The sequence below is a fragment of the Podarcis liolepis genome (genome assembly GCF_965112155.1).
Source record: "Podarcis liolepis genome assembly, chromosome: 16".
Classification (NCBI taxonomy): Eukaryota; Metazoa; Chordata; class Lepidosauria; order Squamata; family Lacertidae; genus Podarcis; species Podarcis liolepis.
The window spans coordinates 40,974,512-40,998,194 of NC_139567.1; the positions used below are offsets into that span (position 1 = coordinate 40,974,512).

The following is a 23,683-nucleotide window of genomic DNA, read 5'->3' on the forward strand; positions in this document are numbered from 1 at the left end:
ACACACCTCGGCATCCACTGATGTACCACTGTATTTTCTTCAACTTTCTCTGTAAATTTGCAGACCGCCTCGGGGTTTTCGAACATTTCAGAAGCCGAACGGTCTTCCGGAACGGATTACGTTCGAAAACCAAGGTACCACTGTATAGGCTAATTGCCAAATGTTACCTTAAACCCAGGTTGCAGTTGCCATGACAGAAGGTCTAGGTGCCTCCCCGCCCCCCCCCGTGAAATTTATGCAGTGATAGTATTAATTATAGGGACACGGGTGGCGCTGTGGGTAAAACCTCAGCGCCTAGGGCTTGCCGATCACATGGTCGGCGGTTCGAATCCCCGCGGCGGGGTGAGCTCCCGTCCTTCGGTCCCAGCTCCTGCCCACCTAGCAGTTCGAAAGCACCCCTAAGTGCAAGTAGATAAATAGGTACCGCTTTATAGTGGGAAGGTAAACGGCGTTTCCGTGTGCTGCGCTGGTGCTGGCTCGCCAGAGCAGCTTCGTCACGCTGGCCACGTGACCCGGAAGTGTCTGCGGACAGCGCTGGCTCCCGGCCTCTTAAGTGAGATGGGCGCACAACCCTAGAGTCGGACACGACTGGCCCGTACGGGCAGGGGTACCTTTACCTTTAGTATTAATTACATTTCTATACTGCTTTATATTTTAAAGAAAAAAATCTCAGAGCAGTTGACACCACCTTAAAACATCAAATAAAACAATCCAGAATAAAACGAATTCAAGCTTCAAGGAAAATATTTCATTTTTAAAAAAATATTTATTAATTTTTCAACCGTTTAAACACAACAAAACAGAAAAAAAGAAAAGAAAAAGAACATAACAAAATAAGACACAAACCATTTAAAACACAAAACATTTTCAATATCTTATGTTTCATTCCCTTATTTCCACGACCTCCTCATACCTCCCTTTTTGTATTCCACTTCTGTTAATTGTTTCAGCAATTCCTTTCCATCTTCCTCTGTTTTCTATCCTATAATTATCTTAACATATTCTAACCTCATTTTTCCCTTTAATACTCTATTAATCTATTTATACTTAATTCCTTATAACATTTCTACTAGAGCCATATAACTTCATTCCAACATTTTTCTTACATTCATTATTTTTACAATATTTCTATAGATAGTCTTAAACTTTTTCCAGTCTTCTTCCACCGACTCTTCTCCCTGGTCTCGGATTTCTGCCAGTTGTTTCCGCCAATTTCATATAGTCCATCAACTTCATCTGCCATTCTTCCCGAATAGATAAATCTTGTGTCTTCCAGTACTTCACAATGAGTATTCTTGCTGCTATTGTTGCATACATGAAAAAAGTTCTATCCTTCTTTAACACCAATTGGCCGACCATGCCCAGGAGAAAGGCCTCTGGTTTCTTCACAAGGAAAATATTTCAGATCCTTCTCTAAGTGACCATTATTACCTTTCTGCAATAGGTTAGTTGACCTCTGGTTTTAATTTTAATTTTTTTACCCAGTTAGCTGACCTCTGGTTTTAATTTTAGTTGGTTTTAAGGTTAGTTGACCTTAATTTTTTTACCCAGTTTTTATGGTGCGTATGGCATGTATGAATGTTATAAGCCACTTTTTCATAATGGATGGCAGTGTGCAATATTTTGATCAAAAACATAGATGAAATTCATGGGCTGAACCAAAAGATCCTCAAGTCTAGCAACCTTTTCCCACCTGCATAACATCGGAAGATGCCTTGCCAGGAAACTCCTCTATCCTCTTTCTTCAAACCTTGCCCTCAAGAAGCTCTGCTGACTCAGTGTCTTTGAATTCACGCTCAAGAGGATGCCACCTGCATTACTTTTCCCCCTGAAGTCATGAGGACTCGACACTTTGCGACTTGTTTTTCTTCTTCTTCTTCTTCTTCTAACAGGATTACTTTACTATGGATCCAGCGTGCTCCAATGTACACCCAAAGTCCTGGTGTTTTGGACACACAAACACATCGCCCACTTGTTGAGCCTAGAACGGCAGTCACAAATTTAGTTGGGATGGGAAAAAGGAGACTAATTAAGGCTTGCTCAATGACTTTGGTCACTGTCATGCAGAAGGTGTGGGTGAGCTAAATATTATCATTACCATCCTGTTTCCTGTCTGCTTTGGTGACACGGCAGCCAAGGTTACACCTGCCCTTTCCTTTCCACTTACAAAACACAAGAATTATGTTTGGGATAGCTGGGATGCAGAACGCCTGATCCCAGGAAAAGGCTGTATATTCAGGGTTTATCCTAGGAAGTGCTGTGCATGCATTCCCCACCACCCCCAGTAATAAATGATGATATAAAGAACAATAATTATCCATGATATATTATGCATTGGCAACATGCAGGCTCAGAACCTATCATTCTGCTTTGTTGTTTTTTTACAGCAGGTTTCTGGCCTTGGAGGCAGCCTAACAGGTTAAGTCTGCAGAGGTTAATCATATGGTTCCAGTATTCAAGCAAGTCAGCCGATTGGTACAAGCCGTTCCCCTGACTAATCTGAGCATCAGATTCAAAATACATATTTTCATGTATTAAACGCTGGGTCAATGGTAAAGTAATCCTGTCTCTGTTAAAAGAAGGAAAAAACAAGTTGCAAAGTGTCTAGTCCTCCTGACTGCCGGGGGGAAAGTAATGCATGTGGCATCCTCTTGAGCATGTCTATATAGAAATTTAGGATGGATGGGAAGCACAAACTTTTTTAAAGAAAGTATTATATCTTTACTCTCGCTCAAGAAAATCCCTCTAGGTCCTAGGGCTTCTTTCCTCTCTACAGACCACTTGAAAATCACAGACAGTCCACGTAATGTTTCTGCCTATTGCAGCAATCATAAGACACTGTGCTAGATGCTGTACGTTTTTAAAAATTGTATTATTTCTTGCTTCTTACATATTGCATTTCATTGTACAGTATCATGATTCTGAATTTCACAGAATTCAAATTGTAGTACTAGACAGGAAATAAAAGATGTAATACAAACACAATTTTTTTAAAAAAATAAATATTAATATTGAATGCAGATCCACTGAGGACCAGCTGAATGAAACTTGTGGTGCATTGGTAGTCCATGGACCAAACTTTGGGAACCCCCAAGACCCTGCCTACTTGAAGAAACAGACACACCTAACAAGTTACCGTATTCTGCTTGCTTGATAGCTATCCTTCGCCCCCTCCATATATAAATTTTAATTGGTGGATCCATCAATGAAAACTCACATGCTTTATCTGCATGGAAGAGACGAAATTACTTTTCGATGCACTGTTAGTGGGACAGACTGCGTTACACGTAAACCACACTGTAACCTCATTAGCCCATATAGCTCACTAAGCCTCTGCAGCAGAGATCCCGATTAAAATCAAGTGATCACAAGTGATCAGGGCCTGGGGGTTCCCTCCCTCTCCCAGCCACCCCACCCCCGTGGCTGCAGCACAACCAAGTTTTTATCTCTGCGCTCACTGCAGAATCACTGTCGTATATCATTCATTGAGTCGCAGCTGGCATAGATGCCCTTGACCTGTGGAACTCCCTGATCCTAGATATGCCAGGAGGAAGGGTGGTTGTGGTGGTTTGGGGAAGAACCGTAACACTAACACCACGTGGGGCAGGGGGAAACGTTTGTCCCGAGCAGATTATACTTTGAAAGCAATTTAATGGAGAGTGAAATCACCACCATAAAAGTCGAATTAAGTCAAATTATACTGATCAGGGACGCGGGTGGCGCTGTCCACAGAGCCTAGGACTTGCCAATCATAAGGTCGGCGGTTCAAATCCCTGCGACGGGGTGAGCTCCCTTTGCTCAGTTCCAGCTCCTGCCAATCTAGCAATTTGAAAGCACGTCAAAGTGCAAGTAGATAAATAGGTACCACTCTGGCGGGAAGGTAAACGGCGTTTCCGTGCACTGCTCTGGTTCGCCAGAAGCGGCTTAGTCATGCTGGCCACATGACCCACATGACGCCGGCTCCCTCGGCCAATAAAGCGAGATGAGCGCCGCAACCCCAAAGTCAAGAGTCAGGGGTCCCTTTACCTTTACCAAAAAGTTCACCTCCCACCAGGAAATGGAGACCCTCCAGTGATGGGGGGCGGGGAGACGCTGACCAACCCCAAAGCAAACTTTTCTGAGCTTTTTATAGAAAGAGTTAAGAGAAATAAGATCATATCGCGGAAAAAGATCCCACCAGACGTTAACTTTCTAAAATGGAAAACTTCTGGTGTGGGGGGATGTCAAGTGAGACTCAAAACCCCACAGTCAACCCCAGCCCCAAATATATGGGGCTAGGATGAAGTGACAAAACACTTTGCATGTGCTCTCGTTACTCTTCTACAAGGCCAAGGGAACCAGCGTTTGTCCGCTTCCGCAGACAGTTTTTCCGGGTCATGTGGCCAGCATGACTAAGCCACTTCTGGCAAAACAGAGCAGCGCACAGAAACGCCGTTTACCTTCCTGCTGGAGCGGTACCTATTTATCTACTTGCACTTGATGTGCTTTCGAACTGCTAGGTTGGCAGGAGCAGAGACCGAGCAACGGGAGCTCACCCCGTTGTGGGGATTCGAACCACTGACCTTCTGATCGGCAAGCCCTAGGCTCTGTGGTTTAGCCAGTATGCTGGCTCAAAGCAAGACATCCTGCTGCCGGGTCTTGGGTGCAAAACATACCAAGATTGCAGGGTCAACCTCCCACCAGCTGCCACCCCTTTTCTGCTGCTGACGCCACCCACCCTGGGGCCAGGATCCTCATCAGCCTGATGAGCTAATTAATTAAATGGGTTGCCAGGGACGGCGAGCAAAGTAATCTGGAGCCAAGAGAGACGCAAAATCTGCAGGTAGGAAGACTGCTGCCTCAGCCTCAACGCAAGAGGAACCCAGCCCCTAGCCAGCCGTCTCCAGTGCTGCCCTAGGGTGGTTAGACAAGTTCATTCCACACACACACACACACACACCCGCCTCCACCTTGACAGAGACTCAGGAGCACAGTGATTCGCACACATGACACCTGGATAAGGAACAGGAAAGATACTTTCAGCCAGGGGTGGGCCAACTTTTTCAGCCAGAGGGCCACAATCTAATATTCTGGGGGCCACATTCTACATTGCCATTCAGGCAAGAAAGACAACATCTGGTGCGTAATAAGTGTGTCAGACTAGGACCTAGGAGAACCAGGGTTCAAATTCCAGCTTCAGATATGAAGGAGACATTGAGCTAGTCCAAATCTACCTCAAAGGGTTGTTGTGAGGACCAAATCTGGTGGAGGGGGGGAGACCCATGTAAGCCACCTTGAGCTAACTGTAGGAAAGGTGAGATATAAATGCAATAAGCATAGAGCTGCCTTGAGTCCCATCAAACAAAAGGTGGAGCATAACTAAATATTACACGTCAGGGACAGACTCCAGACTGCCAGAGACACTCGCAAGGACCGTGAAGCAAATGGTAGTGAGGGCTGTGGGGCTGGCGAGGGTGTCAAAAACCAGACAGAGAGGCCTGGGAGATTCTCCAAGCGTGGCTTTTGTTCTTTTAAGAAAGTAAGAATGGCGGCGTCAGGTCAGGATTTTAAATCTACCTTGCCCTGCAATGTGCTTCCAATGAAGGACAGCTCAAGGCTACCAGAGAGATCACATGCAGGGTATGGAAAAAAATGTCACCCCTGCCTGCAAGTCCAGATTGCAAGCCAGAAAGCTCACTGCCCCCCTGAAGAGCACATGTCAGGCCCCCAATGCACTAGGGGGACTGAGGCAAGGCACGTCTTTCCCACAAGCCCAGACCACTCACCCCACAATCTTCAGAACAGTGACCACGGGCCTACCAGTACGTTTCCGAGCACAATTCAAAGTGTTGGTACTGACCTTTAAAGCCCTAAATGTCCTCGGCCCTGAAGGAGCGTCTCCACCTCCATCGTTCTGCCCGGACACTGAGGTCCAGCTCCGAGGGCCTCCTGGCAGTTCCCTCGCTACGAGAAGCCAAGTTACAGGGAACCAGGCAGAGGGCCTTCTCGGTAGTGGCACCCGCCCTGTGGAACGCCCTCCCACCAGATGTTAAAGCGAAAAATAACTACCAAACTTTTAGAAGACATCTGAAGGCAGCCCTGTTTAGGGAAGCTTTTAATGTTTAATAGTTTATTGTATTTTAGTGTTCTGCTGGAAACTGCCCAGCGTGGCTGGGGAAACCCAGCCAGATGGACGGGATATAAATAATAAATTATTATTATTATTACTACTACCGAAGATTAGCAAGGAGGTGGCAGGATCTTGAAATGGCAGGTCTTGAACATTAAGGAGATGTTCCCTCACCTCACTTCTTGCAATGATAATTTTGGGGGTTTTTGGGGGGGTTTGCACACGGGATCATTTAAATCAGAGGCCAGTAGGTGCCAGCCCACAGGCCAGATGTGGCTCATAGACTCCCCCCTCTTCACCCCCAGACTCTAATCAGTCTTGGGAAAAACCTTCCGGTGAAACAAACAGGAGTTTGTTCTCAAGCCTAACTTCAGGAGGCAGGGGGCTGTTCTAGGGGGTGGGGTGGGGTGGGGGTGTTGCAGTTAGAAAGAGGTAACTCTACCCTCTATGTATTGTGACACCTGCATGTATCTCTGGACACATCTATTTGAAGGACACTGCTTCCCCCAGAGGATCCTGGGAAATTTAGATCCCCCATTATGGGTCTATAATTCCCAGCACCTGCAGTTCCCAGGATTACTGGGGGGGGGGGAGGGAAGCCACATGCATTAAATGCACAATGCGGAGGACCCCTAGCATGCATGGCTGACTCTGTTTGTCTAGGTCCATGATACCTGTAAAGCACTTTCTTTCCCCTCAAATAATTCTGGGTACCCCTTGACAAACTACATTGCCCAGAATTCTTTGAGGGGAGGGAGAAATGTGCTTTGAATGTGCTTCAAAGGTACAGTGTGTGTCTGTGTGTGGCCTTATCCACTTCCAAATTCAGCCCTGCCCATCAACTAGAAGAACTACAACAACAACAAATTATATACTGTTCCACCCTTCATCACAAGATCTCAGGTTCACAAGATACAGTGGTACCTCAGGTTACATACGCTTCAGGTTACAGACTCTGCTAACCCAGAAATAGTGCTTCAGGTTAAGAACTTTGCTTTAGGATGATAACAGAAATCATGCTCCGGCGGAGCGGCGGCAGCAGGAGGCACCATTAGCTAAAGTGGTGCTTCAGGTTAAGAACAGTTTCAGGTTAAGAACGGACCTCCGGAACGGATTAAGTACTTAATCCGAGGTACCACTCTAGAAGGTTCCCCACTCCCTATGTAAAAACCAAATCCCCCACCAAGTCTGAAGTGGTACAGTCCATATGAGGGGCAGCCAATGCAGTGACCTCAAGAAATTGCTGGACTACAACTCCCATCATCCCTGACCATTGGCTGAGCCAGCTGGGACTGATGAGAGTTGTAGTCCAACAAGGTTCTGCCGGGCGTCTCATTAGCTACTCCTCTTCCAGATGCCACCACTTCATTCTGCTGCTTCTGTAAGCCCAAACTTGATGTAAAACGTTCTATAATAGTAACCTAGTATTTGAGCTCCAAACCCCAAGAGCCCAAGATCCTTGATGTGCAGTTTGATTACCACATTGAGATTCTAAAAAAGAAAAGGAGATCTTTTCTTAAACAGAGCAAGCTGTTACGTTTAAAAAAATAGCTTTAAACCAGCGGTTCTCAACCTGTGGGTCCCCAGATGTTGTTGGACTACAACTCCTATCATCCCTGAGCTCTGGCCTTGCTAGCTAGGGGTGATGGGAGTTGTAGTTCAACAACATCTGGGACCCACAGGTTGAGAAAGGCTGCTTTAGAACTTTATGTATGCTACAACAGCAGCAAGAATACTTATTACAAAGTATTGGAAGACACAAGATCTACCCACCCTGGAAGAATGGCAGATGAAGGTGATGGACTATATGGAACTGGCGGAAATGACTGGCAGAATCCGAGACCAGGGAGAAGAGTCGGTGGAAGAAGATTGGAAAAAATTTAAAGACTATTTACAGAAATACTGCAAAATTAATGAATGTTAGAATGATGTCGGAATGAAGTTAAATGGTTTTAGCAGCAATGTTACAAAGGATTAAAAATGGATTGTTAACAGGTGAGAATCTAAAGTTATAATATATTAAGATAAAGGATTAAGATAAAAACAAAGAGGGAAAGGATTTGCTGAATTAACGAACTGAACTGGAATACAAAAAAGGGAGGTGTGAGGAGGTCAGGGAAACAAGTAAATGAAAGACAAGACATGGAAAGATTGATTTGTTTTTAATTGTTTTTTATTTTTCTGTATTTTCTCTTTTTCTTTTTCTTATTTTTGTAACCTTTTCTGAAACTTTAATAAATATCATTTAAAAAAGAAAAGAAAAAGAGAAAGGCTGCTTTAAACAGAAGCTATGGTAGCACACTTTAAAAGGTAAAGGGACCCCTGACCATTAGGTCCAGTTGTGACCGAGTCTAGGGGAGCAGCGCTCATCACGCTTTATTGGCCGAGGGAGCCGGCGTACAGCTTCCGGGTCATGTGGCCAGCATGACTAAGCCGCTTCTGGCGAACCAGAGCAGCGCACGGAAACGCCATTTACCTTCCCGCCAGAGCGGTACCTATTTATCTACTTGCACTTTTATGTGCTTTCAAACTGGTAGGTTGGCAGGAGCAGGGACTGAGCAACGGGAGCTCACCCCGTCGCGGGGATTCGAACTGCCGACCTTCTGATCAGCAAGGCCTAGGCTCTGTGGTTTAACCCACAGCGCCACCCGCGTCCCTGGTAGCACACTTAGGCTTGTTCAAAACTCACAACCACCCTTCAAGGTAGGCTAGGCTGAGATGCAGCAACTTGCCCAACACAATTTGAACCCAAGTCCCTCTAGTCAAATCCACCCCCATCAGGGTGCTATTTTTATCCTAGCAGAGTTTCCACTAACCAAACTCCCTTCTGTGGTTGCACTGTATGTATGAAAGTGCGTGATCAAGCAACCATCCTCTTTGTCGCTGCAGCAAGGCCTGTTTCCGAGGGCAAATCAGAAGAGTTTGTTGGCTGTTTTATTTCACCGCCTGAGGATTTCCCCCTTCTGTCCGTATCTCAGAAACCACTGCCTTCAAGACATGCACTCAGAGACAGAACATTTGCTGTCTCCCCCGGCCCCCACGGGAGAGATAAAGCCAGCGACTGCATCTGCATGTTTTAAAAAATAAAATAAAATCCCTAGGGCTTCACCAGGCTCTTAATTTCATCTGCCCTGCTGGAAGCAGAGTCTGAAATGAGGGCGGGGGCACATGACTGTTGTGATTCTGTGCCAAAGGGGATTTATTTGCAGTACAGGGCAAAGAGAAGCGAACTTTTATGGGAATAACATTTTTAAAAAAAGATTAAAAATTGTGAACTTTTAAGTGAGTTTATTGTCCTCATGGAAAGGGATGCTTGGAAGCAGATTGGTAGGTGGAGTCTCAGGAGCTAGCGATGGCAGAGTAGAGTTTCTATGGGGAGGGGGGGCCCACTGCCTCCCCCCCCCATGATGGACAGAAGGAAAAGCATGCAAAAAAAACAAACACTGCAAAATGAATGATGAAAAGAAAAAGTTGTATGGTGTACAGACATTGAAAAACCCAGCTTCTTTTGGCATAGGGTTCTGATTTTCCCCCATCTCACCTTTGCCCCCTACTTTTGGCATACATTTGAATCCGAAAGAACAGCATTTGTCTTTATAAGAGCAGGATCTCTTCATACCCAGCTCTGATAAAAATGGGGTCCTCTCCTCCTGCCCCTTGGACTGGAAGACTGTGGTCAAGGCATGGAAGGGGCCATAACTCTGTGGAAGAACATCTGCCCTGCATGCAGAAGGTCCCAGGTTCATTCCTTTGCTTCGCCAGGCAAGCCTGGGTGGGAGAGACTCCTTGCCACCCACTGTGGACAATACTGAGATGGATCAGAGACCTGACTCAGTACAAAGCAACTTCCTATGTTCCTATTAGAATCGGTTCTGAATTCAAAGCCATGAGGGCTAGGATCTTGGTTTTTATTTTTAATTTTTAGGGAAATAGCTGGGGCTCAGTGGATGAGCATCTGATCTAGATGGAGCAAAGGGCTGATCTGATATCTAAGGCAGCTTCCTATATCCTTATCTCCTCTGCAGGGTGAAATTGGGGGTGTGTGTTTCCCCCTCTTGTTTTAAGGACAAGATGCACAAGAGGAAAGGCACCATTCTGTTAAAACATGGGAACATCCCCCTTTCCTTGCACAGCAGACGAAATTTTGTACTTAAAAAATAGCACCTCCCTCTTTTGCGTAGCACCCTTAAGCCCTTTGCAGCACCAGACCAGAGAGCAACAGCAGCAGCAACGTTGGTAAATAAATAGAAACAGAATCACGTGGGGGTGCGGATGGGGAGAGGAGGAAGAGAGAAGGACAGAAGTTAGCAGCTTAACTTCTGCAGGGTGTGAACAACAGGGGTCAGCAAACTTTTTCAGCAGGGGGCCGGTCCATTGTTCCTCAGACCTTGTGGGGGCCGGACTACTTTTTTTTTTGGGGGGGGGGGAATGAACGAATTCCTATGCCCCACAAAAAACCCAGAGATGCATTTTACATAAAAGCACATATTCTACTCGTGTAAAAACACCAGGCAGGCACAACAAATAACCCAGAGATGCATTTTAAATAAAAGGACACATGTAAAAACATGCTGATTCCCGGACTGTCCATAGGCCGGATTTAGAAGGCGATTGGGCCAGATCCGGCCCCAGGCCTTTGTTTGCCTACCCATGAACTACACTGTGAAGAAGGGTGTCAAATACCCCACCCTATAGTTTCCATCTAAATCCCTGGGTAGACTTTCCTGAATTGCAGAAAGTCTTGAAGGCTTGATTCCTTTTCTTGGCCTTACACGGAGGAAAATCTCATCCTGAGCTATTAAGTCCCATGAGATCCAAGTAGATCCAGAGAGAGAGAGAGAGAGAGAGAGAGAGAGAGAGAGAGAAGATGCAAAGTGGGGGTGGATACAACTTACTACTACTTCCATCCCAGCCTTGCAAAATTCACAAGCAATGTTTCTGTTCCACAAAATCCATTTAGTGGCCTGTTTTGCCCCCACAGGTCAAAGTTATTCATTTGCAGTACATCAGTCCCTGGGGTGCAGGGGGGAAAGTACGGACTCCTGCCCCAAACCATGTTCCTAGCTTGGTTACCTAGAGCTAATGGGTCACTCGCCACAGGTGAGTGGGCTATTTGCAATACAGTCACAGTCTCGCTTTTAGGACTTAATCCATGCTAGGGTTACAATGCTGGTCAAGCTTGAAAAAGCAGAGGCTTTCTCTGAAATATAGTACCTTTGTGTCTGTGCAGAGTGCCCTGCCAATAAGTCTTCAGTCAGTTCCCGCCCCCACACATTAGGACACACGTCTTGCAAAAGGCACCTCTGTCCTTCCGGAAACCACACACACACAAACCAGGTGCCAATCCACCGACAAGAAACTTTGATCCAAACACAGAGATCTGTTCCAGGGTTTTGGATCTGGGAAACAGCCAGGAGTTCTGGCCAAACTGGCCACGCCACACCCTGGCTCCCCTGCTCAGTCTTCCACATGTGTAAAATGGGCATAAGAGCAACCTGATACTTGATGGGTCTGTGGCAAAAGGAGAAAGGAAGCAAGGGCTGAAATGTTGCAAGATGTTGCAGAGATTGAAACGTATTTAAAACACTGTTGCGGCTTAACGCTGCAATGGATTATTCCGCCCTAAACGCATTCCCTAGACAGTTTTGTAATTGTGGAAACTATAAATGGGGAAATAGGCACCCAGACATAATTGTGAACAGCTCACCCCACAAGCTACAGAGAGAGAGACTTTCTCAAAAGCAGCTTCACTCAGGGTCCTCAGGACTCTGGTATACTGTGAAAAGGGGCACCCAATTGCCCAGTACTGTACCATTGATAAATCAAGCCCCGGGGATTGACGCAAACCGGAATCAAAACAGAGAAAGGCAGCCCTCTCTGCCCAGGCTCCGCATTGATTCCACGCTGACCTGTGGAAAAGCTTAAACAGCAGCAAATAAACCATTTCAAAACCTGGAAAGAAATGAAGGGGGGCTGCTAGATCTAGGCTTCCTTCAGTAAAAATGCTGTACCTCTAAACACAGGGTTGCAGTCAACTACCTTTTACTCACAGTAGACCTATTTAAATTAATGGGGACGTTTATACCCTTCACCCTAAAGGTCTTTACAACAATCGAAGCACAACGCTAAAATCAGTTTGCAGCAACTTATTATCACGTAAATAAGTTGGGTCTCAAACACACGCGCCTCAAGCGGAAGAGGTTCAGCCGCGGACCATTGTAGTCAGTGGACCTACTCTGAGCAGATCCAGTACTGGCTGCAACACGCAGTTACTAGGAATGGCATCCAGCGAAGTTCTACTCGAGAGTAGACCCATTTAAATTAATGGGTCTGTAATAGCCACGCTCGTTTTATTTCAATGGGTCCATCCTAGTACGCCTGACGCGGGGCACAACCCAAGGGATTGCAAGCCCCACCGGCGTCCAGGGGGTCTTACTTCCGAGTAGACTTGCCTGCCATTGCATTGTGCCCACAGAATGGAGGTTATTCCCCCCCCCCAACCCAGCTTCCCAATTCAAAAAGTGGGCAGGAGAGGAAATAAATGAAAACAATCAGAAATGGCCAGGAATCCAGGGAACCCTAGAGATGCTCTTTTTTGGGGGGGGGGGGAGATCCGGGACAGAGAAAGAGAAAGAGAGAGAGGAGGAGGAGGAGAGCGGCAGGAGATTAAAAGCGTAATAACGCCGGGAATTAAGTAGTGACCCTTGGCGAGGCTGGAACACAGCTCCAGACAGGGCCGTCACGTCTCCTGCGGTTCGCTCGGCGCGCGCCATCCCAGGCTTCCCAAGCGATTTGGCCTCTGGGCGCCGATCCAGCCCCCGATCTCCCTCCTGGACTGAGTGGCGGAGTGGGGGGGGGGGAGGACGGCGGCGGCGGGAAAGAGTCGGATCTGGCCAGAAGGATCGCCCTCCCCACCCGCTTTCCCAAAATAATCCCGGGATCCCGGAGTTGTTCTTCATTACGCACGGCGGCGGTTGTTTTCCTTCTGCGCCCCGCACCGTGCGTAACGAAGAACTCCGGGATCCCTGGATTTCCAAGTGCTTGGCGCGCCTCCACTCCCAGATCACCCCGCTTTCTGGAGGTTGGATCCCCGCAACATATTTCTAAAAAAACACATTTTGATTTTATAAAAAAAGCAGCAGCACACAGATCGATCGGGACCAATTCTGCACTCACCCGCACCTGCCCGGCGCTGGAGCCTCTCCAGCCTCCCGCAACGCAAGCGGCGCGCAGAAGGAGCAGGGCCCCCCTGGAGAGATCCAGCCTCCTCCAGCTCTGCAGCTCCCTCCCCTTTCCCCGAAGGCGCCCCTGATTTCCAACCCCCGCTGGCGAACCCCCCTCCCCTTTATAAAGGGCAGGAGAGGGCCCGCCCCCTGCTCCTCTGATGGCCACCCCAGCCAGCCAATAGGCGCGCCCTGGCACCTAGCAACACCCAGCCGGTTGGCTGCCGGCGGCCGCAGCCCCCTTTTTTCCGAGGGGCCAATGGGAAGCGGCGGCGGGTAGGGTTCCCGGGGCTGTCCCCCCCCCAGCTCGGAGGAAGAGGGAGCTGAGAGGCGCAGACAACAGCTGGGCGGCCAGGCAGCCAATGACAAGCGCGGAGGCCCCGCCAGCATGGGAGGTGGGAGGGAAGATAACAAACCGAACGCAGCGCGCCTTAAAGGGACCGCGGGGTGCAGCATCCCGAGCCAAGGCGGAGGAGCGGGGAATGGGCTTCCTCGGGAGCAAGCCCCGTTCACCTCTATGGGGCTTGCTCCCAGGTAACGGCTTGGAATCGTGCGAGGCGCGGGTGTCCCAAGTTGCCGATCTGCAGTCCTATGGCTATTGTTGTTTAGTCGTGTCCGACTCTTCGTGACCCCATGGACCCCTATGGCTATTACTCAGAAGTAAATTGCATTGGATTTGTTGTTGTTGAGTCGTTAGTCGTGTCCGACTCTTCGTGACCCCCTGGACCAGAGCACGCCAGGCACTCCTGTCTTCCACTGCCTCCCGCAGTTTGGTCAAACTCATGCTGGTAGCTTCGAGAACACTGTCCCACCATCTCGTCCTCTGTCATCCCCTTCTCCTTGTGCCCTCCATCTTTCCCAACATCAGGGTCTTTTCCAGTGAGTCTTCTCTTCTCATGAGGTGGCCAAAGTATTGGAGCCTCAGCTTCAGGATCTGCGCTTCCAGTGAGCACTCAGGGCTGATTTCCTTCAGAATGGAGAGGTTTGCTCTTCTTGCAGTCCATGGGACTCTCAAGAGTCTCCTCCAGCATCAGAATTCAAAAGCATCCATTCTTTGGCAATCAGCCTTCTTTATGGTCCAGCTCTCACTTCCATACATCACTACTGGGAAGACCATAGCTTTAACTATAGGGACCTTTGTTGGCAAGGTGATGTCTATTACTCAGAAGTAAATTGCATTAGATTAAATGGTGCTTATTTCCAACCACCACCACCCCAGTTAATTGGGTTTAGGATTTTAGGCTTGGCCAGGAGATAAGAATCAGGAGAATTCCGCTTGCTGGTTGTTTACTGCAAAACAAGAACAACAAACCCCAAAGAGTCTTGTGGCACGTTGAAGGAGCACACATTTGTTATTCCGGCCCAAGCTGTGCTGAACTAGAGTCTACTTCATCCCCGTATATGGCGGTGATTCTCAGTTACAGGGGTGTATACACACACTCACATGTTCATAGCAGTAGAAGGAGAGATGTATGCATTGGGGTCAGAGGAAAACAGAAATACCAGAAACGCAGGTAGTGACCATTCAGATTAGAGCTACAATGCAGGCAGGATAAGCACAGAGACTCTTTAGGGAAGCAGTTGATAGGCTATGAAACAAACCGACTTGGTAGTGCTGAGTGAATTTACAACTGCAAACCATTGTCTCTATTAAGTCCCAAATGAATTGCATTGGATGTCTCCAGTATTTGCAATGTAGCAGCTTCACTCGTGAGCCTTCCTTTTAAATTCCATCCTTCAAGTCTGGCAATTCTAACATCAGTGGGGAATGCCCTGACACCTTGAAATGTGCTCCTACTCCTTTCTGAATGCTGCCATTTCTGAGGTCAGATTTGTGTCCTTTTATTCTTTTGCTTAGGACAGCTTTCCCAAACCTTCCATATGCTGTGGCTTACAGCCTCCATCATTCTTGACCATTGGCCATGCTGACTGGGGCTGATGCAGGTTATGACCAGTTGTTGGGAATCCCAGGTGGGCAGAGTGCCTACTTCAGTCCCTGGCACCTCCAGGTAGGACTGGGAAAGCCCCCTGCCTGAAACACTGCAGAGCTGCTGCCAGTCAGTGTAGACAATACTGAGTTCTGTGGACCAGTTGTTTGACTCAGGAGAAGGCAGTTTCCTATATTTCTGGGCTCCCTGTTCTCTTTCACACACAGCAATAACATCACCTCCAGGGGAGAGGGGAGGAAGAAAAACATGCCCTCTCCAGCTCACCTTCCAGAAGGGTCTCCAGCTATTAGCTCCTATGGCAACAAATCACTTGTGTCCAGCAACTCTTTAGTTATGCAAAGGTTCAAACAAAAGAGAATGTCCCAGACTATCTGTGTGCCAAACTATCTGTTTGACGTAAGACACTAGCTTGACCATAAAATAATAAAGTAAAACTATCCTCTTCTGCAGACTCAAACCTTACACAGCTGTAAAAACCACAGGATTGGAAGAGACCCCTAGCCCAACCCCAATCCTAGAACAATTTGAATTGCATCATTTAAATTTACTTGTTAAAGGTGTGGGAGTCAAAATTGCACTTGGCTTAACCAAAGGAGGAATGACAGCCAAGACAAGCGCAGAGGGAATAAGCCTGCATCAGCACAACCGGACGTCTTCCTCTGCCCCAACTGCAACAAAACATGTCTCTCCCGCATCTGTTTCTACAGCCACAGCAGGCACTGTAACTCTCCAACAGTTTGACTTCGCCTCCCAAGGTGCACTCCTCCACTGTCTCCTAAGGATGCCAACACAACAACATTTGGAGGTTCCATGATCAACGGCTACAGTCGTACCTTGGAAGTCAAATGGAATCCGTTCTGGAAGTCCATTCCTACTTCCAAAATGTTTGGAAACCAAGGCGTGGCTTCCGATTGGCTGCAGGAATCTCCTGCAGCCAATCGGAAGCTGCACCGGACATCCGGGTTCCAAAGAACATTCGCAAACTGGAACACTCACTTCTGGGTTTGCAACGTTCGGGAGCCAAAACGCTCGACTCCCAAGGCATTTGGCTTCCAAGGTACGACTGTACTAGCCATGGTGACTATGCCCTGCCTCCACAGTTGGCAGAAGCCATAATGCTTCTGAATACCAGTTGCTGCAAAATGTAGGGCAGGCAGTAGGGAGAGTGCTCTTGGGCTGCAGTCCCTCTTGAGGTTTCCCCGCAAGCGTCTGGTTGGCTACTGTAAAATCAGGATGCTCAATTTGGCCTGATACAGGAAGCTTTTCTTACATGCTGTGCAACTCAAAAGGAACCATCCAGCCCAGCCTATGACACTAGCATCCAGAATCTGAATAATTATACTCCCCTCTCACTGGCCTTGGGTGTAGGGCCTGCGATTCCTTGCGGATCACCTCCGAACCCAAAACAGCAACTCACCAGCAACAGCAAGACACAAAACAGGTGTCACGAGAGAAGTTTATAAAATTATGCATGGCATGAAGAGAGTGGGCAGTTTTTCTCCTTCGCTCATAACACTAGAAGACTGAGTGTTGGGAAACTCAGGACAAATAAAAGGAAGTCCTGGCTCTGCCAATAAGGGGTTCTAGCGCCACCTGGTGTTGGGCTCCTTGCTTTCCGCCCTACCAGACCCTATAGGCATCACAGCTACCCACCAAGTGCAAGGCTTCACACCTAAACAGGACTCTAGTCCACAAAGGCAATGCCATAAATAAGTCTGTTGGACTGAAGAATGGATAAGTAAGATAATGTGACTATGCAGAACTGGAAAAATTAACAGCAAAACTAAGAGGATCTAAGAGGCAAGGGTTTTATGGAAGAATGGATGCCTTTTTTGGACTATTTAAAGAAATACTATAGTAGGATGAACTCAAGAGCAGGATTTGAGCTATGAGCAACAAATTAGATTAGATTATAAAATTGTGGTTATGATTTAATTGATAGAAGATAAGGTGAAGCAGAAGAGGAGAAACAACAACTCTATGGAAAACGGGGTGGGAAGTTGACAAAGATAAGAGAAAATATGAAATTGTGTTTGTGTATGTTGAAAATTAAGAAAACATAATGGGAAAAAATGAAATGCAATGAATCTGTTGGAGTTTGCAGGGCCCGCAAGACTTTTCTCTTTCTTACTGTGTTGGAAGCTAACCAAACCCCTGCTGTTTCAAGTCTGCTGTTTCCAACCCCTGCTAGACAGATACTTTTAACATTTAATTTTTATGCTGTTTTAAAAATTTATAGCCCTTTATCTTTGTCAAAACAAAAACAAAACAAAACCTTGAGACTGATGGGTGTTTAGCATGCAATAACGGCAAGGCAGTAAACACAGCAGAAGAGAAATGATTGAGCACATCACACACAGCGCATCACACACTAGTACCTTCCGGATGTTAGGTAAAGGGTAAAGGGACCCCTGAACATTAGGTCTAGTCGTGACCAACTCTGGGGTTGCGATGCTCATCTCGCTTTATTAGCCGAGGGAGCCGGCGTACAGCTTCCGGGTCGTGTGGCCAACATGACTAAGCTACTTCTGGCGAACCAGAGCAGCGCACGGAAATGCTGTTTACCTTCCCGCCAGAGTGGTACCTATTTATCTACTTGCACTGGCGTGCTTTCAAACTGCTAGGTGGACAGGAGCTAGGACCAAACAACGGGAGCTCACCCCGTCGTGGGGATTCAAACCGCCGACCTTCTGATTAGCAAGCCCCAGGCTCTGTGGTTTAACCCACAGTGCCACCCACGTCCCCTTCCAGATGTTATTGGACTCTGACTCCCATCAGTCCTGATCACCATGGCTAGTGGTTAGGGATGATGGGAGTTGGAGTCCGGTGACATCTGGAGGGCCGATGGTTCACCAACCCTGGTCTACACCGCCTGGCAGAAGTTCTTGCAGGCTCTTGTTTTATATACAGCCCTCCTCAGTTGAACGCTCTGGAAACATGGGGGGGGGGGCCTGGAGGCAGGCAGGGGAGGCTTTTGAAAGGGAGCAGAATGCAATGGAAGATGTGATTCCCTTCAGAGAGGGGGGGACGCCAGGTTTTAAACTGCTTTATCTTATAGTTGATCTTAACTATTTTTTAAATTTTCAAATAGCTGCTTTTTATTGATAACTATTGTTTTATTCCTTTTAGAAATGGCATACAGGGTTTTTGTGCAATCAGACAGTATATGAATTTTATGAAATAAATAAAACACACAAGCTTGATTGATTGATTGCATTGCATTTATATCCCACCTTTTTCCCAAGGAGCTGAGAGTGACGTGAACATGGTTCTTCTTCCCCTCCTCATTTAACCCCCTGCAACAACCCTGTGATGTAGGTTGCTTTTGTTGTTATTATTTATTTCGTGTTTTTTATACTGTGATTTTTATGTTGTGAGAGCTGCGGGTATAGTGCGGTTAAATGAATGAATGAATGAATGAATGAATGACAGAGGGATGGACAAATCTGTCCATTTCAGTTTCTGACTTTTCTAATCTGCTGTTCCCAGTTTGCTGCATTCCTAGTTTGCTCCATTTGTGTGTTGCTGTTTTTTAGTTGTGGGATTTTTATTTTTTTTAAATTAGCACTTTAGTCTCCCTTTCTCCTTCTATATACATTTTTTTAATGCAGCACATTCCTAGAGCAATGCATTTTAAATGTCATTTTCACTGTTGTCCCCCTCCCCCTTTTAAGCACCTCCCCCCAAATATGCATGTTTTTGGTGGAAGAACCGCACTGTGAAGTTTGGAGAACTGTGCGTTTCAGAAAAAGAACAGCAGTGTTTCAGTTCCAATCCTGTTCTGGGACGTGCCCTTTAGGTGAGGGGCTGGTTGCATCAAAATGTGGACTGAACCAAACTTCTTCCCCATCCTTAAGAATACAGACACACACACTATTTCTAGTCAATCAGGTTTTGGAACCAGTAACCTGTTTCCCTTGCTTATCAGCGGTGAAAGGGTGAAAGGGTGAGTGACTTCTGGGCCAGGGGCTGTTAAGGTGGTGATTTAAAGTCACGGTTGGACTACAGCTCCCATCATCCCTGACCATTGGCTGAGCTAGCCAGGGCTGATGGGATGAAGAGTCCAACAGCAGCAGAAGGGTCACAGGGTCCTCTTTAGATTTAGACCCTGGAGAGGCACTGCTGCTCAGTGTCAACAGTAGTGAGTTAGATGGGCAAATGCTTTGAGTCAGCTGGGGAAACACAGCCAGGTGGGCAGAGTATAAATACTATCATCATCATCATCATCATCATGACAATCCAGTTTCATAAGAGTTCTGTCTGCAGCCTGAACTAAAGGTAAAGGTAAAGGGACCCCTGACCATTAGGTCCTGTCATTGCCGACTCTGGGGTTGCGGTGCTCATCTCGCTTTATTGACCGAGGGAGCTGGCGTACAGCTTCCAGGTCATGTGGCCAGCATGACTAAGCCGCTTCTGGTGAACCAGAGCAGCGCACGGAAACGCCGTTTACCTTCCCGCCGGAGCAGTACCTATTTATCTACTTGCACTTTGACGTGCTTTCGAACTGATAGGTTGGCAGGAGCAGGGACTGAGCAACGAGAGCTCACCCAATCATGGGGATTTGAACCGCCGACCTTCTGATCAGCAAGTCCTAGGCTCTGTGGTTTAACCCGCAGCGCCACCTGCATCCCCCTGGACCTGTACCTGGAAGAAGGTACAGGGTTATAAAGACTAGATCTAGCCGCCTGAGAAACAGTTTCTATCCAAATGTGATTTTGGTTTTAAACGCAGTGTAAGGTAATCTCTATGGGAGTATATTGTATTTAATTATGGGGTATCAGAGTTATAGGGGGTTGACCAGGCTGGGATAGCAGGCTTGTTGGTTTTTGAATGTCTGATGTAGATTTTTTTCAATTTCGTTGTTCTGTATGGGACAATGACAATAAAGATTATCGTATCGTAGCCACATGCCGTTAGGTAACCTCTCAAAATGAAGGGGCCGCTTCCATGAGATCTCGCCATATGCCCACCAGCAAGTAACCTTTTTAAACATCACTGTCAGTAGACTGGAGGGGTTTCAGCAGCCTGGACTGCCAATGCCACTTGAGCTACCGGAGATCTAACACCGCAGTTCAGAACACTGGCCCAGCTCCCAGGATGTGCTAAGATCATTTGCTTTCCCCAAATCTGTTGGCTCTTCAGAGTTTGCAAGCACAACGGAACGTGCCAGCGAAGCAAGGAAGAACACATCTAGTGCATCAATATTTCAGCTAGCCTGAGAAGGAATTCCCAAGAAAAACCACCGTGTTGTAACAACGGGGAAGCAGCCACCCAACACTGTTTCGAAAACAACTGGCAGATGGCTTGTTTGGACAATTCAACCCCACCCCGCAAGAATGTCAGCTTGAGCTATATAGTAATCTTGCTGGTTTCTCCCCCATTTGGGTATCCAGCCCAGCTAATCCTGATAACTGTTGAGATTTACCAAAGGCTTTTTGAACAGAGAGTTGTGCATGTATCATCTCTGCAAGGCACACAACGACCCTGCAAGCCGTGCCAGTGCCATCCTCACTGGGAATCATCTCCTGCCGCAGCTGACCACTGATCTGCCTAACTCAAATGTTGCCATCACTGGCTGGCAGCAGCTTTCCAGGGAGTTTTTCCTAGCCTTACCTGGAGATGCTGGGGGTTGAGCCCGGGAACTTCAGCATGGGCTCTGCCACTCACCTGGGCTGGACAAACATTCCCCCCACTACGGCTGAGGCTGCATGTGTGTCTGTACTCTGCACAAGGAAGTTCACTGCATCTTGCAGCATTCCTCCATCAACAAGGCTCAAAGCATCACAGATATGGGGAGATGTTTTGTCTTGATACCTGGAATGTAGTTTAGGACTTCTTATCCAGGGAAGGGGAGAAAACAAGAATAGCTTCATGCATGCAACCCTCTAAAACCTAGAAGTGTAGAACAAAATCTCTTATTTCTGTCATTTTGGACTCACAGATGTCCATGGAGGCACAGGTCAAATCTGTGTCCAGGGCAGCTGTTTACCAGCTCCATCTGGTACGTAGGCTGAGACCCTATCTGCCTGCGGACTGCCTCGCAAGAGTGGTGCATGCTCTGGTTATCTCCCGCTTGGACTACTGCAATGCGCTCTATGTGGGGCTACCTTTGAAGGTGACCCGGAAACTACAACTAATCCAGAACTTTGGCTCCCAGTACATTTCCGAGCACAATTCAAAGTGTTGGTGCTGACCTTGAAAGCCCTAAACGGCCTCGGTCCAGTATATCTGAAGGAGCGTCTCCACCCCCATCGTTCTACCCGGACACTGAGGTCCAGCGCTGAGGGCCTTCTGGCGGTTCCCTCACTGCGAGAAGCCAAGTTACAGGGAACCAGGCAGAGGGCCTTCTCAGTGGTGGCACCTGCCCTGTGGAACGCCCTCCCACCAGATGTCAAAGAGAACAACAACTACCAGACTTTTAGAAGACATCTGAAGACAGCCCTGTTTAGGGAAGCTTTTAGTGTTTGATGTATTGCAGTATTTTAATATTTTTTTGGAAGCCGCCCAGAGTGGCTGGGGAAGCCCAGCCAGATGGGCAGGGTATAAATAAATTATTATTATTATTATTATTATTATTATTATTATTATTATTATTATTAATTGGGAGAAGGGGTCTTCAGGCCCAGGGTATCAAATTTTGCCCTCTGGGTCTGGCCCTCAGAACTCTCCCCAGAACACCCACCCTCACTTGACCTGCTTTGCACCTTCTTTTGAGTGTTTGCCTGGCTGAGATGCGTCTTTGAACTCTGGTCCTATTTTGTGCTTTCCTGGATAGGGGAGCAAGTGAGCTGTCTGTCTGTGTGTGTGTGTGTGTGTGTGTGTTTGCATGCAGAAACCAGTCTGCTGAAGAAGAGGAAAATTCACATTCGCTGGGTCACTCACACTCTTGCCTCTGGTCTTGTGGCACCTGGAAGCTTTCTTTGCCTTGTGAAATTTAATTCCAAGCAGGCCTTACAGAGAATCTTCTTCTGCTGTAATCTCTTTATATCAACCTTCCTTCTGCATGTTTCCCCAGGAAGAGGACCAAACACACATCTCAGAAGACCATAGCCCCGCGGAACAGACCCCTGGACAATTGAGATAATGTTGTTTCAACTTTTCTTGTAAAAGTATCCTGGAGGCTTTTGAAAACAACAACAACAAAAAACTTTTGCATCCTGCTCTTCTACCTTTTAAAATTGTCAGAAATCTCAAGGCATATGTTAAAGCCCACCCACTTAAACCATTTTTAAAAAATGTGGCAAAAAGTAGCAGGATTTCTGGAGAGGCTGGAGGAGCGTCTTTGGTTTCAAACAACAGCAGCCTGCTGCATTGCAGATCCTACATCATTCACAGGCCAGAGAGAGAGAGAAATACTCTCTGCTGAATTAATTCTAATGCACAAGACCATTAGAGAGTAATGGAGAAAACACTGGGTTACTGTGACCCCTGGTGGCAGAGAGAGGTACCACAGCTTAAATAAACACCAGAGTATTAAAAGAACTGGCAGATGTGATCTCAGAACCACTGGCAGTCATCTTTGAGAGTTCCTGGAGAACAGGCGAAGTCCCGGCAGACTGGAGGAGGGCAAATGTTGTCCCTATTTTCAAAAAGGGGAAAAGAGAGGACCCAAATAATTACCGCCCAGTCAGTCTGACATCAATAGCAGGGAAGATTCTGGAGCAGATCATTAAGCAAACAGTCTGTGAGCACCTAGAAAGGAATGCTGTGATCACCAATAGTCAGCATGGATTTCTGAAAAATAAGTCATGTCAGACTAACCTGATCTCGTTTTTTGACAGAATTACAAGCCTGGTAGATGAAGGGAACGCAGTGGATGTAGCCTACCTTGATTTCAGTAAGGCATTTGACAAGGTGCCCCATGATATTCTTGTAAAGAAGCTGGTAAAATGCGGTCTTGACTATGCTACCACTCAGTGGATTTGTAACTGGCTGACTGACCGAACCCAAAGGGTGCTCATCAATGGTTCCTCTTCATCCTGGAGAAGAGTGACTAGTGGGGTGCCACAGGGTTCTGTCTTGGGCCCGGTCTTATTCAACATCTTTATCAACGACTTGGATGATGGACTCAAGGGCACCCTGATCAAATTTGCAGATGACACCAAACTGGGAGGGGTGGCTAACACCCCAGAGGACAGGATCACACTTCAAAATGACCTTGACAGATTAGAGAACTGGGCCAAAACAAACAAGATGAACTTTAACAGGGAGAAATGTAAAATATTGCACTTGGGCAAAAAAAATGAGAGGCACAAATATAAGATGGGTGACACCTGGCTTGAGAGCAGTACATGTGAAAAGGATCTAGGAGTCTTGGTTGACCACAAACTTGACATGAGCCAACAGTGTGACGCGGCAGCTAAAAAAGCCAATGCAATTCTGGGCTGCATCAATAGGAGTAT

The 23,683-nt window shown here is 47.0% G+C and overlaps 1 protein-coding gene and 1 long non-coding RNA gene across 3 annotated transcripts in view; one reads left to right on the forward strand and one right to left on the reverse strand.

The window, feature by feature from the left end:
* Positions 1-13,427, reverse strand: part of YPEL2 (yippee like 2) — a 51,798-nt gene extending 38,371 nt beyond the window's left edge. Inside the window, exon 1 of one of the 2 annotated variants that reach the window (XR_014520100.1) lies at positions 13,286-13,427. The gene's annotated coding sequence lies outside the window, so the exon portion shown is untranslated. The remainder of the gene's footprint in view (positions 1-13,285) is intronic. The other variant, XM_083480173.1, reaches the window with a different exon arrangement.
* The window catches only part of LOC310695551, a 197,695-nt gene that overhangs the window by 166,577 nt on the left and 7,435 nt on the right, over positions 1-23,683 (forward strand). The gene's annotated exons all lie outside the window — the stretch shown is intronic.